Below are 18,113 nucleotides of genomic sequence, written 5' to 3'. Positions count from 1 at the left end.
AAACAATAAACAGAAAAAATTAAATTCAGTACTATCTTGAAACACTACAAGTTTGTACTTATCTCAGCTTGTAATAAAGTTGATGCTAACCAAACAACTTCAGTATGCAACTATTCAGCAGAAATAACTTTAGACATAAGGGACTAAGACTTTAAGGCACAGAGAATCCCTCTAGGCTGAGACTTCTACACCGAATAACAATGAAGTGAGATGAATAAACTAACTGCAGACAGGGAGAGACAGGGAGAGAGCTTCCAATTTCCAATAAATAAATAAGCAGGTAAATGCAGTACTATTTGTAACACAATATTCAATGAAACAATAAACAGAAAAAGTAAAATTCAGTACTATCTTATAACACTGCAAGTTTGTAGTTATCCCAGCTTGTAATAAAGTTGATGCTAACCAAACAGCTCTAGTATGCAACTATTCAGCAGAAATAATTTCAGAGATAAGGGACTAAGATTTTAAGGCACATAGAATCCCTCTAGGCTGAGACTTCTACACCGAATAACAATGAAGTGAGATGAATAAACTAACTGCAGACAGGGAGAGACAGAGAGAGAGAGAGCTTCCAATTTTCAGTAAACAAATAAATAAGCAGATAAATGCAGTACTATTTTTAATACAATATTCAATGAAACAATAAACAGAAAAAGTAAAATTCAGTACTATCTTATAACACTGCAAGTTTGTACTTATCTCAGCTTGTAATAAAGTTGATGCTAACCAAACAGCTCCAGTATGCAACTATTCAGCAGAAGTAATTTCAGAGATGATTATTTTATGTTTTTACTTCAGAGCAATGAGGTTTACAATTTAAACACTGTGGAGATGGAAGGACTGAAGCATGGTGCAGAATTTATGGCTCAAGAATATGTTACAGTTTTGAGTTTAATGACAGATATACACTGATATGCAAATAAGTACTTGGGTGAGAATCATCCAAATGTCTGTCATTGGTATGATGTGTGGCACATTGCAAAAGGTTGGGAGGGTCAATGTCTCCATTTTTTGGTTTTCCCATACACTTGTTTGTAATGCATGTGTATTGACACTGTAAAATACAAATAGTTTAGAAATGCATGTACTGCCTCATACTGTAGTACTGATCATGTCCCTGCACAAATAAATTATGTGAACAGTGCATATACTGCTACAGTAATTTCTTGTACTTCTAGGAAATGTGGTGCTAATCATAAATCACCTCTGCCTTGTTTGAACATTAACATGGATTCCAAGCATGTCAATCATGTAGTTGGTTGACACTGTTAATTCTGTGTTTCAGGTGTAAAGAAGAAATGGATAAATGTGGTTGGAATCATGACTGTAGTATTCTGAAAAAAAATGGTTACAATCGATTAGTGGTCATCTCTTCTGATGTGCCAGAGACAACCATGAAAAAAGACCAGAGGTCAATGAAAAGTGAGTATTAGTACTAAATAATGTGTGTAAGCCTCTCAACCTCCAGACATCACAAATCTGGACAAAGGCTCTTGAAAAATAGGAACATTTGGACAAAAATCTTGGCAACAAATTAGAATAAATTTGCATACTTAGGATCATAGCTTCTCCTACTTCCAACAAGATTGGTGGATGCTACCACTCAGCAGCATATATTTAAAAATATTTAAAAAGCCAGCAAACAGACAAAATTATGCGAAGTATAACCATAATAATCGAATTTTGTTCAGATTACATTTTAATAATCAGTCATAGTCAAAACTTAAACTTTTATAAAACTACATTTTTAAAAAAAAATAAAATAAAGTACAGGTCAGTAGCTCTGAATGTCACATAACTGCTTTTTCACCTCAAGTTATTAATATACAATTTCCGTTAGATACAATAACTAACAGTAAAGAAGTGAGTGCAAGGCAACTTGATGGCAGCAGCACCAGTTAATCTAGAAAATAGCAGTGCCAACAGCAACAAATGATAGCAGTACATCATATTCACCATGCCCCTACTGTTAACAGTATCATTTAGCATGTTCTTACCACTAACAGCATCATTCAGCATGTTTGCACCAGCAACAGCATCATTCAGCATGTTTCCACCACTGACAAAATCAATTATGTTTCCACCAGTAACAACATCATTCATGTTGTTCCCACCAGTAACAACTTAATTCAGTGTGTCCTTACCGGTAAGAGCATCATTCATCATGTTTTCACCAGTTACATCATTCATGTTGTTCCCACCAGTAACAACATCATTCATCATGTTTCCACCAGTTAACCAGTGACATCATTCATGTTGTTCCCACCAGTAACAGTATCATTCGTCATCTTTCCACAGTAACAACGTCATTCTTCATGTTCCCAGCAGTAACAGCATCATTCAGCATGCCCCTGTCAGTAACAGCATCATTCGTCATGTTCTCACCAGTAACAGCATCATTCAGCATGCCCCTATCAGTAACAGCATCATTCGTCATGTTCTCACTAGTAACAGCATCATTCAGCATGCCCCTATCAGTAACAGCATAATTCGTCATGTTCTCACCAGTAACAGTATCATTCAGCATGCCCCTATCAGTAACAGCATCATTCATGTTCTCACCAGTAACAGCATCATTCAGCATGCCCCTATCAGTAACAGCATCATTCATCATGTTCTCACCAGTAACAGCATCATTCAGCATGCCCCTGTCAGTAACAGCATCATTCATCATGTTCTCACCAGTAACAGCATCATTCAGCATGCCCTTATCAGTAACAGCATCATTCGTCATGTTCTCACCAGTAACAGCATCTTTCAGCATGCCCCTATCAGTAACAGCATCATTCGTCATGTTCTCACCAGTAACAGCATCATTCAGCATGCCCCTGTCACTAACAGCATCATTCATCATGTTCTCACCAGTAACAGCATCATTCAGCATGCCCCTATCAGTAACAGCATCATTCGTCATGTTCTCACCAGTAACAGCATCATTCAGCATGCCCCTGTCAGTAACAGCATCATTCGTCATGTTCTCACCAGTAACAGCATCATTCAGCATGCCCCTGTCAGTAACAGCATCATTCAGCATGCCCCTGTCAGTAACAGCATCATTCGTCATGTTCTCACCAGTAACAGCATCATTCAACATGCCCCTATCAGTAACAGCATCATTCGTCATGTTCTCACCAGTAAGTTACAGCATCATTCAGCATGCCCCTGTCAGTAACAGCATCATTCGTCATGTTCTCACCAGTAACAGTATCATTCAGCATGCCCCTGTCACTAACAGCATCATTCATCATGTTCTCACCAGTAACAGCATCATTCAGCATGCCCCTGTCAGTAACAGCATCATTCGTCATGTTCTCACCAGTAAGTTACAGCATCATTCAGCATGCCCCTGTCAGTAACAGTATCATTCGTCATGTTCTCACCAGTAACAGTATCATTCAGCATGCCCCTGTCACTAACAGCATCATTCATCATGTTCTCACCAGTAACAGCATCATTCAGCATGCCCCTATCAGTAACAGCATCATTTGTCATGTTCTCACCAGTAACAGCATCATTCAGCATGCCCCTGTCAGTAACAGCATCATTCGTCATGTTCTCACCAGTAACAGCATCATTCAGCATGCCCCTGTCAGTAACAGCATCATTTGTCATGTTCTCACCAGTAAGTTACAGCATCATTCAGCATGCCCCTGTCAGTAACAGCATCATTCGTCATGTTCTCACCAGTAACAGTATCATTCAGCATGCCCCTGTCACTAACAGCATCATTCATAATGTTCTCACCAGTAACAGCATCATTCAGCATGCCCCTGTCAGTAACAGCATCATTCGTCATGTTCTCACCAGTAAGTTACAGCATCATTCAGCATGCCCCTGTCAGTAACAGTATCATTCGTCATGTTCTCACCAGTAACAGTATCATTCAGCGTGCCCCTGTCAGTAACAGCATCATTCATCATGTTCTCACCAGTAACAGCATCATTCAGCATGCCCCTGTCAGTAACAGCATCATTCAGCATGCCCCTGTCAGTAACCGCATCATTCGTCATGTTCTCACCAGTAACAGCATCATTCAGCATGCCCCTGTCAGTAACAGCATCATTCGTCATGTTCTCACCAGTAACAGCATCATTCAGCATGTCCCTGTCAGTAACAGCATCATTCACTATGTTTCCGTCAGTAGCATCATCATTCATCATGCTCCCACCAGCATCAGTTAGTATCATCTCAGCAGCATGGGTGAGCTCACTCCTTCACCACAATCATGCACCATTGAACAGTAACAGTAGCTTTGGAGATGACTTTCTTAGTCTTGCTTTTGACTAGTCTGAACATGTAAAACTACATGAGAGCAGAAATCCATTCAGAGGTTTATAAAAATAGAGAACTTGCAACTGCAACTAGAATTATATATATAAAGCACATAAACATGCTACATCAAGTTTTTGCTGTAGTAGGTTCATGAGCATGTCTTTCTGATTGCTTATGTAAAGGAAACAGCCTTTTTATCCCATCTTGATGCTTTCTTTTTCATTTTAAAATATTTTTTTCTGTTTTGCTGTACCTTTATTATTTATTTATTTATTGACATTTGTTGACCAAAAAAGCCCACTGGTCAAATAACCCATTTTCAGTGGAGGCCCGGGGAGAAAAGCTCCACAAATAATTACAGTTTTAACAAAATAGTAGAGGTTACATATGTTGTAGGAAACATACAAGTTTTGAGTTAAAAGAAAGGCTACAAATATAATATAATATAATATAATATAATATAATATAATATAATATAATATAATATAATATAATATAACATAATAATGTTATTATACAAACAGTTACCTATGTACAGGATAAATTCAGCTGTTTTGAGTTAAAAGGAAAAAAACATTGGACAGTATACTTTAAGACAGTGTGTTTGTCTAATAAATGCAGAGATATATTACAGTAGGTGTTGAAGGATACATTAAGTTGTACAGAGGTTTGACTACCATTTAGTTTGTGGTTTGCCATGTGGTATCTCATTTTTGTTTAGTAGGAAGAAAAGAATGATGTGAAGTTGTTCAATCTCGCCGTTCATTCTTTACTTATGGGTTCGGAGCCGATCCCTCGGCTCCTATACGGACAATTGCAAAGCTCGAGGTCTTCAAATAGCTCAAGGCCAAGTCCCTATCCCATGAGGCACCTGGAATTACCTCAGATCTAGTTTGCCGCTGCAACAGATCGGAGGTTCTGCTTTAGCTCGGGCCAGCTAAGCTATCTTTTTTCCATTACTTATTCAAAATTCTTATTAAAAATGTTTTGCTAGTTAGATAGTTAGAATAGTTTAGCATAGTTTAGGATAGTTGATAAAGCTCTTATAGGTTTTCAGTGTGTTTTTCCCTACCCATTTAGTGTGCTTTAACAAATTTCTAGTTGGCCTCTTTTAAGCCTAGTTTAATAGTTGTTTCTCAAACTACAGTGTGTTATTTAGTGACCTTTTGTCACAATTTGTACTATTTCTTAGATAGTTATAGTCATTTGCTGTGTGGTCTGTCTTGCCTTCTGAATTTTTATAGATAAGGCTCAGTACTTCATTACTGTTAAAGTTGTAGTTTATAGTAAACCTTAGATAATTTATATAAGGTTGTTGTGTCTTAGCAGCTATCTCCTTTTTTTTGCATAGTCTGCATGGAATTTTCTTTGTGTGATATCACATTATACTGGTATTACTGTGTGTGTGTGTGTGTGTGATTTAGCCTGCTTTTATTAAGGCTTGTGTAAATAATTACTTTTGTGTAATTTAGCCTGCTTTTATTTTAGGCTTGTGTGCATAATTACTGTTATAGTTTTTTGTTACAGTAATTTTGTGACATTACTATGGCTGACCAAGATAAGCACCCTAAGTCTGGCTTCAAAAAGTGCCCAAAGTGTGGTCAAAAGATGTCTGTTACAGACAGCCGTGTTAATTGTGTTTACTGTCAAGGGGCTTTGCATTTGCAAGACAGTTGTTCTATTTGTCATTCCTTCTCCTCAAGGGTCCTGCAGGAAAGGAAGAGGAAACTCATTGATAGAGGATTTTTGAAGCCTTCATTTCAGGAAACTTTGAGTGACCAAGATAGATCCAGCAAGTCCTCAAAGTCTTCCAAGACGTCTGACTCAAAAAAATGAAAAAGTCCTCAACTTCGGCTCCACTGCCATTGGAGCCAGCAGTTTTTACCTTTTGGAGGCAGTCCCCAGTCTTGGAACCGGTGTCCAAAGCACCAAAGAGTTCACTTCTTAAGTCGCTACCACCTTCAGTACACTCCTCTTGATCATCTATCAAACTGTCAGATCTGGATGTGGATCGTGTGGTGCAGAAGCTGTTATTGGCACCGGCCTTAGCAAGAATGTTATCGGCTTTGACCCAAATGGCTTTGGAGCTGAAGACCCTTGCGCCGACTCTAACTATTCCTCCTCCGAGCCATGCTGGTCCTTCAGAGCTGGAGGAAGCAGACCTGATGTTAGTGTAACCCTCAGAGCCAATGCCTGCTCCAGTGTCTTCGGCTCTGTGCACTCTGACTTCCTCAGTGCTGATCGAGGACTCTAGGAGCCGACACTCTCTGGTCAGGTCCGGGAAGAACAGTCGGACCAACTTGTCGGTTCCGACTTTGCCTCTTGAGGCCTCGGCTCGGAAGATCTCGGCTCCTACCTTGGGTTCGGAGCCCACTGTCCTGGTGTCGGGGGTGTCAATGGTTTCTTCAGATCCATCAGCTCCCTCAGGGCATTGGAGCAGAGGTGCTTTCGATGCCATGAGTCATGTCTCCTAGGACATCCTCGACCTCAGGCCTGCCTTCCTCCTCCCCTAAAGTGCCTGTCTCTGCTTCTGCCTCGCACAACCTGACCAAGTGTAGAGACCCAGCACCTCAGAAAGCCCCATTGGGTGGCCCCTGCTCTTCCGAGATCTCACCAGAAGCTCCCACTGATGAGGTTACCAGGAAGAAATTGTGTAAGAGAAAACATCTAGACTCCCCACAAGTGTCTCCAACATCAGATACTGACTTAGATGAGTCAGAAGGGTCTCCACAGTCCCCCTCTGAGGATATCTCATTTGCTGAGATACTTGAGATCCTTAGGTAGAGGGGTGACTGGCAGTCCAAAAGCCCTACTGAGGATGAGTCAGTTCTCCTGAAGGCATTCAGGTCTCAGCCTTCCACCTCTTTGGTGTCTCCGCCCTTTGATGAGCTGATGCAGCTGGTCTCATGAAGGGCGTGGGAGTCTCTGGATACTATGGAGCCTGTCCCTAGGAGGCCTAATAAATTAATTTCTGCCCCCCTCGACAAAACATTTTTAACAAAAGGTGTTCCTGTTGATACCATGGTGATGGTGGCAGCCACCAAAAAGGAAATGTCTGAGACTTCCTCGTCTATCCATCCTCCTAACAGAGACTCCAGGATTATGGATAGATATGGGAAGCGCATGTTTAGTTCAGTAACTTTTGCTCTCTGTTCGCTGAACTATGTAACCCATTTTACTAGGTTGCAAAGAAATCTCCTTAAGGAGTTAGGAGATACTCATCAGGTGACAGGAGCTTCCAACAAAGTTGCGGCCCAGCTTGTTACCCTCAGTTCTATTGTCAACTCATCCATGCACCTCATCTCATATGCAGCTGATGAAATGAGTAGGGCAGCGGCTACAGGAGTTGCTCTTAGGAGACATTCCTGGATGTGCTTGTGTTCCTTCATGGAGCCCTTTGAGTCATCCTTTGTGAACACTCCATTTCATGGCTTGTCCCTTTTCGGGCCTAAAGTGAAGGAAACCTTAACCAGTTGTGAACAGGATGGAAAGACTCTGTCTGCCATAGGAGTCAGTTTTTCCATCCCTACCTGATCCTACCCTAAAGGTCAAAGGGGAGGAAAAATGTGGTTCCGAAAAGCCCAAGGAGCCTTTCAGGACACACATGGTGAATCCTCCTCTGGGGGCAGAGTAGGGGGTAGTAATGGAAGACGCTGCCCTCACAGCAGAGGGGGTCTGCAACACCAAGATGACAGAGATCACTTCTCTGGGAAGCTCTACCAGCACTCCTGAGATGAGGCCCGACTGTCCTGCTTGGGAGGCAGTTGGGGTTGCTTGTCTTTGTACCCAGATGCCTAGCTCAAAATAGCAAAAGACAGCTGTGTACAAAGTATCATTTCCAGAGGATACTTCATTCTATTCACCACACTCCCCTCCAATCATAAGAAAAATTCCGGACGTTCCACCCAGTTACAGGGAACAAGCAACAGTAGAGGTCCAAACGTTGCTAAGAAAAAGAGTCATCCAACCAGTCCCAGATGACCAGACAGGATCCGGAACTTACTCAAGATTCTTTTTGGTTCCAAAGAAGATGGGGGACTGGAAACCCATATTGGACCTCAGCAGACTGAACCAATACGTAAAGAAAGAGAAGTTTCAGATGGTCATGCTTCAGTCTAGACTTCCATTCTTAGGGAAAGACATTTGGATGTGCTCGATAGATCTCAAGGATGCGTACTATACTACCACATAAAAATGGCCAGACCATCCAGGGATCACCTGCACTTCCCGCTGGGAGCCAATCACTATCAATTTCAAGCCCTGCCCTTTGGTCTCACTACAGCCCCCAGAGTGTTCACCAAATGCATGGCAGTGGTCACGGCTCACCTGTGGCGTCTAGGATTCCAGGTGTTTCCATACCTAGATGATTGCTTCCTTACCGCCACCACCAGGCATCAACTCATTCAGGCCAGGGAGTCCACTCTGTCACTCTGCAATCATCTGGGCATTACAATGAACTCAGAAAAATCTGCCTTGTCGCCATCATAGCATATCGTTTTTATCAGGGTAGAGTTAGACACCACCACCACCACCACCACACTAAGGCTTCCAAGAGAAAAAGTTCTCCTTCGCAGGCATGTCAGAATTCTGATATCAAAAGACAAAGCACCAGCATCAGAAGTTTGAAAATTATTAGGCATGATGGCAGCAGCAATTCTAGCCATACCACTAGCTTGTATGTACATGCAAATACTTCAATGGCTGTTGTTCACTCAATGGTCTTGTGACGCCCATGCCCTGGCCCAGCAATCAATGAGCCTCAGTTCTCACCACTAACACCAGAGTCTCATATATGAGGAAAGGATAACAAATACACACAGTAAAGTGCAATTTCCCTTAAGAGCACACAAAGATCACAGTCAGTCCGGGGCTGGTTGCTCCCTAGCTCTCCAGATCCCCAATAAGACTCCCCACTGGCACAGCTATAGGGTCCAGATCTCAGCCTAGTGGGAAGCTAAAACCTCTAGCACCCTCTCTGTCCAACCAGTGCTTCGTGTCCCTGCCCAAGTAGCTGCCGCACACACACTTTGAGAAGAGTTTATACAACCACACAGATATTCCTGGGGAAGGCTGGCACAGGTTCTCCAGCTGTGCCCCTTTTTCCCAGACTATACGGTAGTACCAGCTGCCACCACCAGCTGCTCTAGGGCCTCATCTGTCCTAGGCATGGGATAAGCATCTGACTCCGTGTGACTATTTAGTTTCCAGTAGTCCACACAGAATCTGGTGCTGCCATCCTTCCATGGCACCAGAAATACTGGGGAGGCCCAGGGACTGTTGAACTCTTGAATCACCCCTAGTTCCAACATCTCCTGTACCTCCTCCCTCAGAGTCTGTTTGACTCTGTCAGGCACTGTATAAGGGGCCTGCCTAATAGGCCTTTGGGGTCCTGTATCCACCTGGTGCTGCACCAGGTGAGTGCACCCAGGTTTCCCAGTGAACATGTCCCCAAATTTTTGCAACACTGCTCGGATTTCTCGAACCTGGGTAGGAGATAACTGCTGGGACATTGCTACCGCTTCTGCTGAGGTGTTAGCCTGAGCCTCACTGAGGAGATCAGTCCCCAGATCTCCCTCTGACTTCTCCTGCAATCCACTGCAAATGCTCAGCACAAGTGCCTCGCCTATCATGGTAAGGTTTCATCATGTTAACATGGTAGAATGTGTGCCCCTGCCTCAGTTCCACCATGTAATTAACATCATTTACCTTTCTTACCATCTTGTAGGGACCCTCCCAAGCTGCTTGCAGCTTGTTGTGTCTGACAGGAATGAGAACCATTACCTGCTTCCCCACAGCATATTCTCTAGCTCGAGCATTCTGGTCATACCACACCTTTTTCTGTTGTTGTGCTTCTGCCAGGTTGTCCTGGGCCAAGCCCATGCATTTTCTGAGCCTTGTCCTGAGGTTTAGGACATATGCCACAACAGGCTCCTTGTGAGACTCGCACTCACCTTCCCACTCATCTCGAATTAAATCTAGAGGTCCCCTCACCCTATGCCCATACAGCAACTCAAAGGGTGAAAAACCTGTGGATTCCCGGGGAACCTCTCTGTAAGCAAACAACAGATGGGACAAATATTTGTACCACTCCCTCTTAAACTGATCTGCAAATGCCTGTAACATGGACTTGACTGTAGAGTTTAACCTCTCAACAAGACCATTAGTGTGGGGATGGTAGGGGTGGTCTTCATGTGCTTCACCCCACAGGATTTCCGCAGGCAAGCCATCAGGTCTGACATTAAATTGGCACTTCTGTCAGTCAGTATTTCTTTTGGGAAACCTACCCTGATGAAAATCTCTAACAAAGCATTTGCCACCTTCTCTGCCTCAATGGAGGACAAAGCCACTGCCTCAGGGTATCGTGTAGCATAATCCACTACCACTAGGATATACATTTTCCATGTGGAACTTGGGGTACTCAAAGGACCCGCAATATCCATAGCTACCCTCTGAAATACCTCCTCAATCACAGGCAAAGGCATCAAAGGAGCTCTCACCTTGTGTCCTGCCTTGCCTACCTATTGGCACTACTCAAAGGTGCTGCAGTATCCTGTTACATCTCTGGAAATTCCAGGCCAATAGAAGTTCTGAATAATACACCTCTATTTATGTTTTATGCCCATATGACCTGTAAAGGGAATATCATGGGCTATGGCTAGAAGCACCAGATGGTAGGCTCTAGGCACTACCAACTGCTGTACTCTCTCACCTTCTAGACCTCCCTCAGTGGTCCACTCTCTGTATAGTAATCCTTTGTCCCAGTATACAGATTCCCCCTTTCCTTGAGAATCAGGTGCCTCCCTAGCTACTTGCCTCAGGCCTTGTAATGTAGGGTCTGAGAGTTGAGCCTGTCTCAACTCTCTCTTTGTAACCCTTCCCAGCTCCCCTTCCACAGGAAGTCTGGCATCCTCTGGCAGTGGTGCCTCAATGTCAGCCTGGGTCGTACTACTCATCTCTACCTTTGCATTCACTCTGTCCAAGGGACCATCAGTACCCCCAAGCAGCTGTGGCTCACCTTCAGTCTCACTGCTACAGGATATCTCACTCCCTGATGTAACCACCTCACCAGTCCTGGCAACAAGTATGCAGTCTGTCTGGGTCTCCCCCAGGCTACCAGATCCACATGCTTGTCTCCTGGCCTGACTGTGTGTAACTGCATAAGCACATGGTACTGCCTCATCCAAATCCTTCCCTCTCAGGACATCTGCAGGATGGTAGTTCAGTACCCCTGTTGTCTCAAGACAACCTACTGTTGGCATTTTGTCTTTCCCACTTACTGGCTCCCTCACCTTTTGTTCCTCACCTTGCCTCCGTGGACACCTGTATGCCACATGGCCCCAATGGTTGCATTCAAAACATTTAACCCTAGCTCCTGGATGTGTACCTGGACTAGTGGCTTCTCCTGCTACTGGCAGATTCTGTTGTGGCAGTCTGTGCTGCCTACAATGGGTTCCTTTAGACCCATGAGCAGTACTGGGGGTCCCCTTCCTGTGCAGGGCTGCCCTGCTTGCCAGGTATAGGTCTCCCTTCTTCTCCAACTCATCTAAAGTAGCACATTGCCTATCAGCTAACTAGATCCTCATGTCCTCAAGCAAAGTGCTAAGGGCCTGTTCCCTCACCAAAAGGTCTGCCAGCCCTTCAAAAGTGGTGACCTGACATCCACTCACCCACCTATGGAAATAATCTGCCTTGCGTCTATGCTCACAAAACTTTTTCCTATACATTTCAGGTGTTAGCTTAAACAGTTCTAAAATACATTTCTTAACAGCAGTATAATCAAAACATGCAATGTCAGACATTTTAGACAGTACAGTTACAGCTTTACCATGGAGTAAGGGGGTCAGGAACTGTACCCAGAGCCCTTGGTTACCTTCATATTGTTTACATACCCTCTCAAACATATGAATGAAACTATCAAAATTATCCCCTTCTTTAAATGCAGAATAAATTTACTGAACTTTTGTGCTTCTGGGATCCAGTTACTCCCTTCACCATTACCTCCATGACTCTGGCGAAGAGTCAGCATCTCCTTCTCATGCTGCCAATGTCTCTCTTTTTCTTCAGCTTCTAGGTGTAGCAGTTTCTCATTCTCCTCACTCTCTGGACACCTCAGTCTCTCAGCTGCTTCTAATTCCACACGCCTGGCCTCCAACTCAAGTCTCTTTAGCTCCAGCTGGATTTTTAAGTCCACTGCAGAAAGGTTGAGCTGTCCATTCTCCGAGGGTATTATATCTCCACTGCCAGTCTAATTGTCCTCCTTATTGCTGTTTTCTGATGCAGCTGTAACCAAGGTTGCAATCAGGTCTGCCTTAGTCAGATTTCCATGCACCAGTCCCCTAGCCTGGCACATCTCCGCCAGCTGGCTCCTTGTCAGCTTTCCATACTTCTCTGCTGACATGTTGCCTGCGCACCCTGACTAACTAAGCTAACAAAAGAAATAAAACAATTGTGATCTGAACTCTGCATATTCATTGCATGGCTGATTTAGAGTACAAAATACCTTCCAAGCTCACTGTACACAAGCTACAGGATTCACTCTACCCACATCACTACAAGCCAATTAATATTTGCCAACTAATTAATATGTGATGTGGATATCCTACCACTGTCAAATAATTAATATGTGATGCCCATGCCCTGGTCCAGCAATCAAGGAGCCTCAATCCTCATCACTAACACCAGAGAGGGAGTCTCATACATGAGGAAAGGATAACAAAAACACATAGTAAAGTGCAATTTCCCTTAAGAGCACACAGAGATCACAGTCAGTCTGGGGCTGGTCGCTCCCTTGTTCTCCAGGTCCCCACTAATTCTCCCCACTGGCACAGCTATAGGGTCCAGATCTCAGCCTAGTGGGCAAACTAAATCCTCTAGCACCCTCTCTGTCCAACCAGTGCTTCGTGTCCCTGCCCAAGTAGCTGCCACACACACACACTTTGAGAAGAGTTTATACAACCACACAGACACTCCTGGGGAAGGCTGGCACAGGTTCTCCAGCTGTGCCCCTTTTTACACAGACTATACAGTAGTACCAGCTGCCACCACCCACTAATAATTATCAGCTACTTAAAGGCATTTAAAAGGGTGTCCAATTATTACTGTGCAATATTATTACCCAATTGGTAGTATAACCCAGGGCTAAAGCTATTAGAGTGGCTTTGTACAGTTTTACCAAAGGCATGCAAGTAATCTTAAGAGCTTAAATATCTCTACAGAAACCAGCCACAGTTAAAAGGTTTTAAAATATTTAATAAAAAATAATTAAAACCATAAGACAATACTTTCTACTACACAGTGCTAGTCAAAAGTTCCGAGATCACACAGAAATACTTAAAATAAATCAATAGTACAGTTCTGACATCACAGAAAAACACTTAGTCTAATCTTTCTAGTTCCTAGCTATTTCTAAAAGAAAACACAAGTCTAAGATAACTTACATATGAGCAAGACAGTGCTGTGAGTTGGATGATCAAGACAAAAATGCTTAATCCCTTCTGATTCTCTCTGTTTAAATTGAAATTGCAGCTCTGATAAACATTACATCAATCTTTCACTTTCCTGGTGTTCCCAGGCTAACAGATACTACATTCTTTTATCTTGCAGCTGCAGGAAACTACATCAATAAAAGACATTCCATATGTAAACTCTAGTAATTATTTCTTAAGTTAAAACAATAGGCAGGATGTCTTCACCTAGCCTGCCCAGAGCCGAACTGTAAACATCAAAGACAATCAGGAAATAATTTGAACTTCAAAGGACAAACAAGAAATGCTTGTCTTAGCTTTCTTTACAGCAGAGGGCAATGCTGTTACATTGTTTTTAAGTTCACATTTCACAGCATATTCTTTCATTTAAGAAAACAAATCTGTAGTTCAACATTCATATTTACAAATGATAGAATTATTTGCACAATTCTATATGGCTAGGCTGGCAGCCTTCACAGGTCTTACCAAGACCTCCCCATGACTCACACTATAGTGATCACAAATTCTTGCAAAAAGGACCTTCAGTGATGGTTGATCTCACTTCATGTCACAATAGGATGGATGCCCATTTGTGCTACCCTCTCCAGCGGCCACAGTGACCACAGACACTTCCCTGATAGGATGGGGGGGGGCATTTTCAGGGAAAGACTGCCCAAGGCACATGGACCGATCAAGAGACACATCTGCATATCAATGTCCTGGAGATGAGAGCAGTACTTTTGGCATTACAGTACTTTCAGAACTCTCTTCCTCTGGGTATGATTGCGATTCAGACTGACAACATGTCGGTGGTCTGGTATTTGAACAAACAAGGAGGAATCAAGTCTTACCCCCTTTGTCATGAGGCTCTCAGAGTTTGGCAGTGGGCTGTTTCCACCCAGCTATTTCTGTTGGCAATGCACATCCCGGGGAAATCCAACGTGATAGCAGACAAACTGAGCAGGGCAATTTTGTTGCCCTATGAGTGGTCCCTCAAGAAAGAAATAGTGGACAGGATATTTTGCAGGTGGGGCCAGCCTTCCTGCAATCTTTTTGCCATTCACATGAACACAAAACGCAGAAGCTACTTTGCCCTGATTCCCCCTCCGGGAGAAGCCCCAAGGGACGCACTCGTACACAATTGGCCTCCAGGTCTCCTTTATGCATTTCCACCAATTCCGTTGATACCCAAGGTTCTACAGAAAGCAAAATCCTTGGGAAGGACCATCATTCTAATAGCCCCTCATTGGCCTCATAAGATTTGGTTCCCCTTCCTTCGACTTCATTTTTTGGAGAATCCTTGGATTCTGGACTCAGTTCCGGACCTTCTGACACACCCGTTAAGGGATCTTCATCCCTTTCTGCAGTCTCTGAAGCTGACAGCTTGGCTGCTCCAGTTCCCCATCATAGCCAGGTTCCATAACCTCTCTAATGAGACAAAACAGATCCTTTTGTCTTCTCATAAATCTTCTACTAGGAAGCTATATCCTAGCAAGTGGAAAAAATGTTCTCTATGGGCCTCTAAAAATAATATTGATCCTTATCAAGCCCCCATGGCTTCCATCTTAGAGTTTTTTACTATGATTTTTAACAAAGGAGCTGCATCAGCAACAGTTAGGGTGCAATTGACTGCTATTTCAGTTTTCATCTTGGATTTGAAGGATTAAATATAATGTCTCACAAGTTATCCAAAGCCTTTCTCAAAGAGACTTTTCATATTAGACCACCTGTGAAATCTCCCTATTCTCCATGGAATCTATATCTTATGCTTTCCCACATAATTATTCTGCCATTTGAACCAGCTTCATCTTGTGATCTCAACTTTTTGTCTTGGAAGACCATCTTTTTGGCAGCTATTACTTCTGCCCGCAGAGTGTCAGAGCTTCAGGCTTTGTCCATCAAGCCTCCCTATTTGATATTCCATGCTGACAGAGTCTCACTTAGAACAAATCCCTCATTCTTGCCCAAAGTTTACACTGAAACCAATCTCAACCAAGTTATTGATTTGCCAGTCTTCTTCCCCAACCATTCCATTAATTTAGAGTATATGCTGCACAAACTTGATGTTCACAGACAGCTCAGATTTTATTTGGATAGAACAAAAGATTTCAGAAAATCAGACCAGCTTTTTCTTTCATTTTCAAATGCCAAGAAGGGGAGACCAGTGGCTAAAACAACTCTGTCTAAATGGTTATCTGATTGTATTACCTTTGCCTATTCAGCGGCCAATATGCCTTTGCAACATAAGATTAAATCTCACTCAACCAGAGCAGTTTCTACATCTTCTGCCTTTTCTTCCAGACTTCCCATTGATAATATTTGTGCAGCAGCCACTTGATCAAAACCTCATACCTTTATCACTCATTACAAAGTTGACAAGGCCACCAGGGTCAGGGCCTCCTTTGGATCCATGGTCCTGAGAAATATACTCCCGTGAGCCTCCCATGATTGATGGTGCTTGGGACGCTACCCATCAGTAAAGAATGAACGGCGAGATTGAACAACTTCACATAAAGAAGTTATGTACTTACCATAACATTCCATGTGAGTTGTTCATCTCACCTTCATTCTTACGTCCCTCCCCGCTACCCCCTCCTGGGCTGATACATGACCGTGATGCTGGATCTATCATGGTTACTCAATCCTTCTATACCTTTCTCTTTGGGATGAAAGAATGACATATGGTATTGTTATACGCAGCAAACAAGATCTGAGGTAATTCTAGGTGCATCATGGGATAGGGACTTAGCCTCGAGCTATTTGAAGACCTCGAGCTTTGGAATTGGCCGTATGGGAGCCAAGGGATTGACTCCGAACCCATAAGTAAAGAATGAAGGCGAGATGAACAACTCACATGGAACGTTATGGTATGTACATAACTTCTTTTTAAGGTGGTTTATTGATTTTGCAGGAGCAATGACAGTGATGACCACGGTGGTGCAGCGGTTAGCATTGTCACCTCACAGCAAGAGGTTCTCCAGTTCGATTCTCGGCTGGAGTACCTTATGTGTGGAGTCTGCATGTCCTCCCCGTGGTCGAGTGACATTTAAAGACATGCAGGTAGGTGCATGCATGAATGGGTGTGCCTTCTTTGAAGGTTAGGCATCGAGCTAGCACCTTGGCACCATAAAAATCCACTGCCAATCATTAGTGGACCGGAGTTCCGCTTTGGCGACCCCTAACTGGGAAAAGCGGAACAACATTAGTAATGAGGGTTATTCAGATAGTGTTTTTTTAATGCTGCTTTAAGGTTTTTGAAACACTCAATTTGAGTTATGTGGGAGGGTAGGGAATTCCAAAGTTTAGCTGCACAATGGGAGTGTAGACTTTGTCCAGCTGTTTTGTTTAGTTTAGTTACATTTAAAAGCATTTTGTTGGAGGATCTGAGGGTTCTTTTTGGAGTATATGTATGAAGAATGGAGCAGAGTGCAGGGCAGGAGTCGGGCTTGAAAATAAGTTTATGTGCAAGAGTTAGTTGGGTGTAGTTGAGGTAGTTGGAGAATTCAAGCCAATTAATTTCTGAGATGGCATGGCAGTGGTGGGTACGGTTAGGCTTGCCTGAGCCGAATTTAGCTATTTTATAAAAGTAGGATTACACTTTATTGCTGAGTGAAGGTTTGTAAAAATGGCACTGCCGTAGAGTAGGGAAGGGATGAGTAGGGTAGTGGGCAGTTTAATTTTAGTGTGGTTATCCAGATAAAGTTTGTGATGGTATAGTTTTCCTAGTTTGAAGTGAGTTTTCTTTATTGTATTAAAATATATGGTTCAAAGGTGAGCTTATTATCGATAGTTATACCTAATAATTTTGCTGTGTTCACGATTTCAGTTTCAGTGTTGTCTAGAGAGAAGATCCTGACTTGTATGTCTGGTTGTTTTGTGGAGAAAAGTAATATATATATATATTTTTTTAACAGCAGTTGTGTATTATTTTGCCAGTTTCTCTGGTTGAGAAAGCCTTTTGAGCGGTTGTCAGGAGATCTGAGAAATTATTGGCGGTAGAGATGATTGTAGAATCAGCTGCATATTGGATGAGGTTACTTATTTGAGAGGCTTTGTGGAGATTGTTGATGAAGGTATTAAAGAGTAAGGCCCCTAGTACTGATCCTTGTGGGACTCTGATATTGTTTGCCTGATAGATTGTTGATTGTGCCATTTGACTGATTGTTCCTTGTTGTTTAGATAAGAGGAAAACCGAGTGAGGGATGTGGGGGAGCAGCCTAGATAGTTGGTTTATGAGTTTAGTATGGGATACATTATCAAAAGCTTTTGATAAATCTAGTAAGATTACTAAAGTAGGGTGGCCGGTGTCAATAGATTTGTAGACAGTATCAGTGAAAGATAGTAGGGCTGTGATAGTGCTCTGGTTAGGTCAGA

This window comes from Protopterus annectens, chromosome 1.part1, assembly GCF_019279795.1.
Source record: "Protopterus annectens isolate FY-2018-M chromosome 1.part1, PAN1.0, whole genome shotgun sequence".
Lineage (NCBI taxonomy): Eukaryota > Metazoa > Chordata > Ceratodontiformes > Protopteridae > Protopterus > Protopterus annectens.
The sequence above is the reverse complement of the archived record's forward strand: the minus strand, read 5'-3'. Positions refer to the sequence as shown.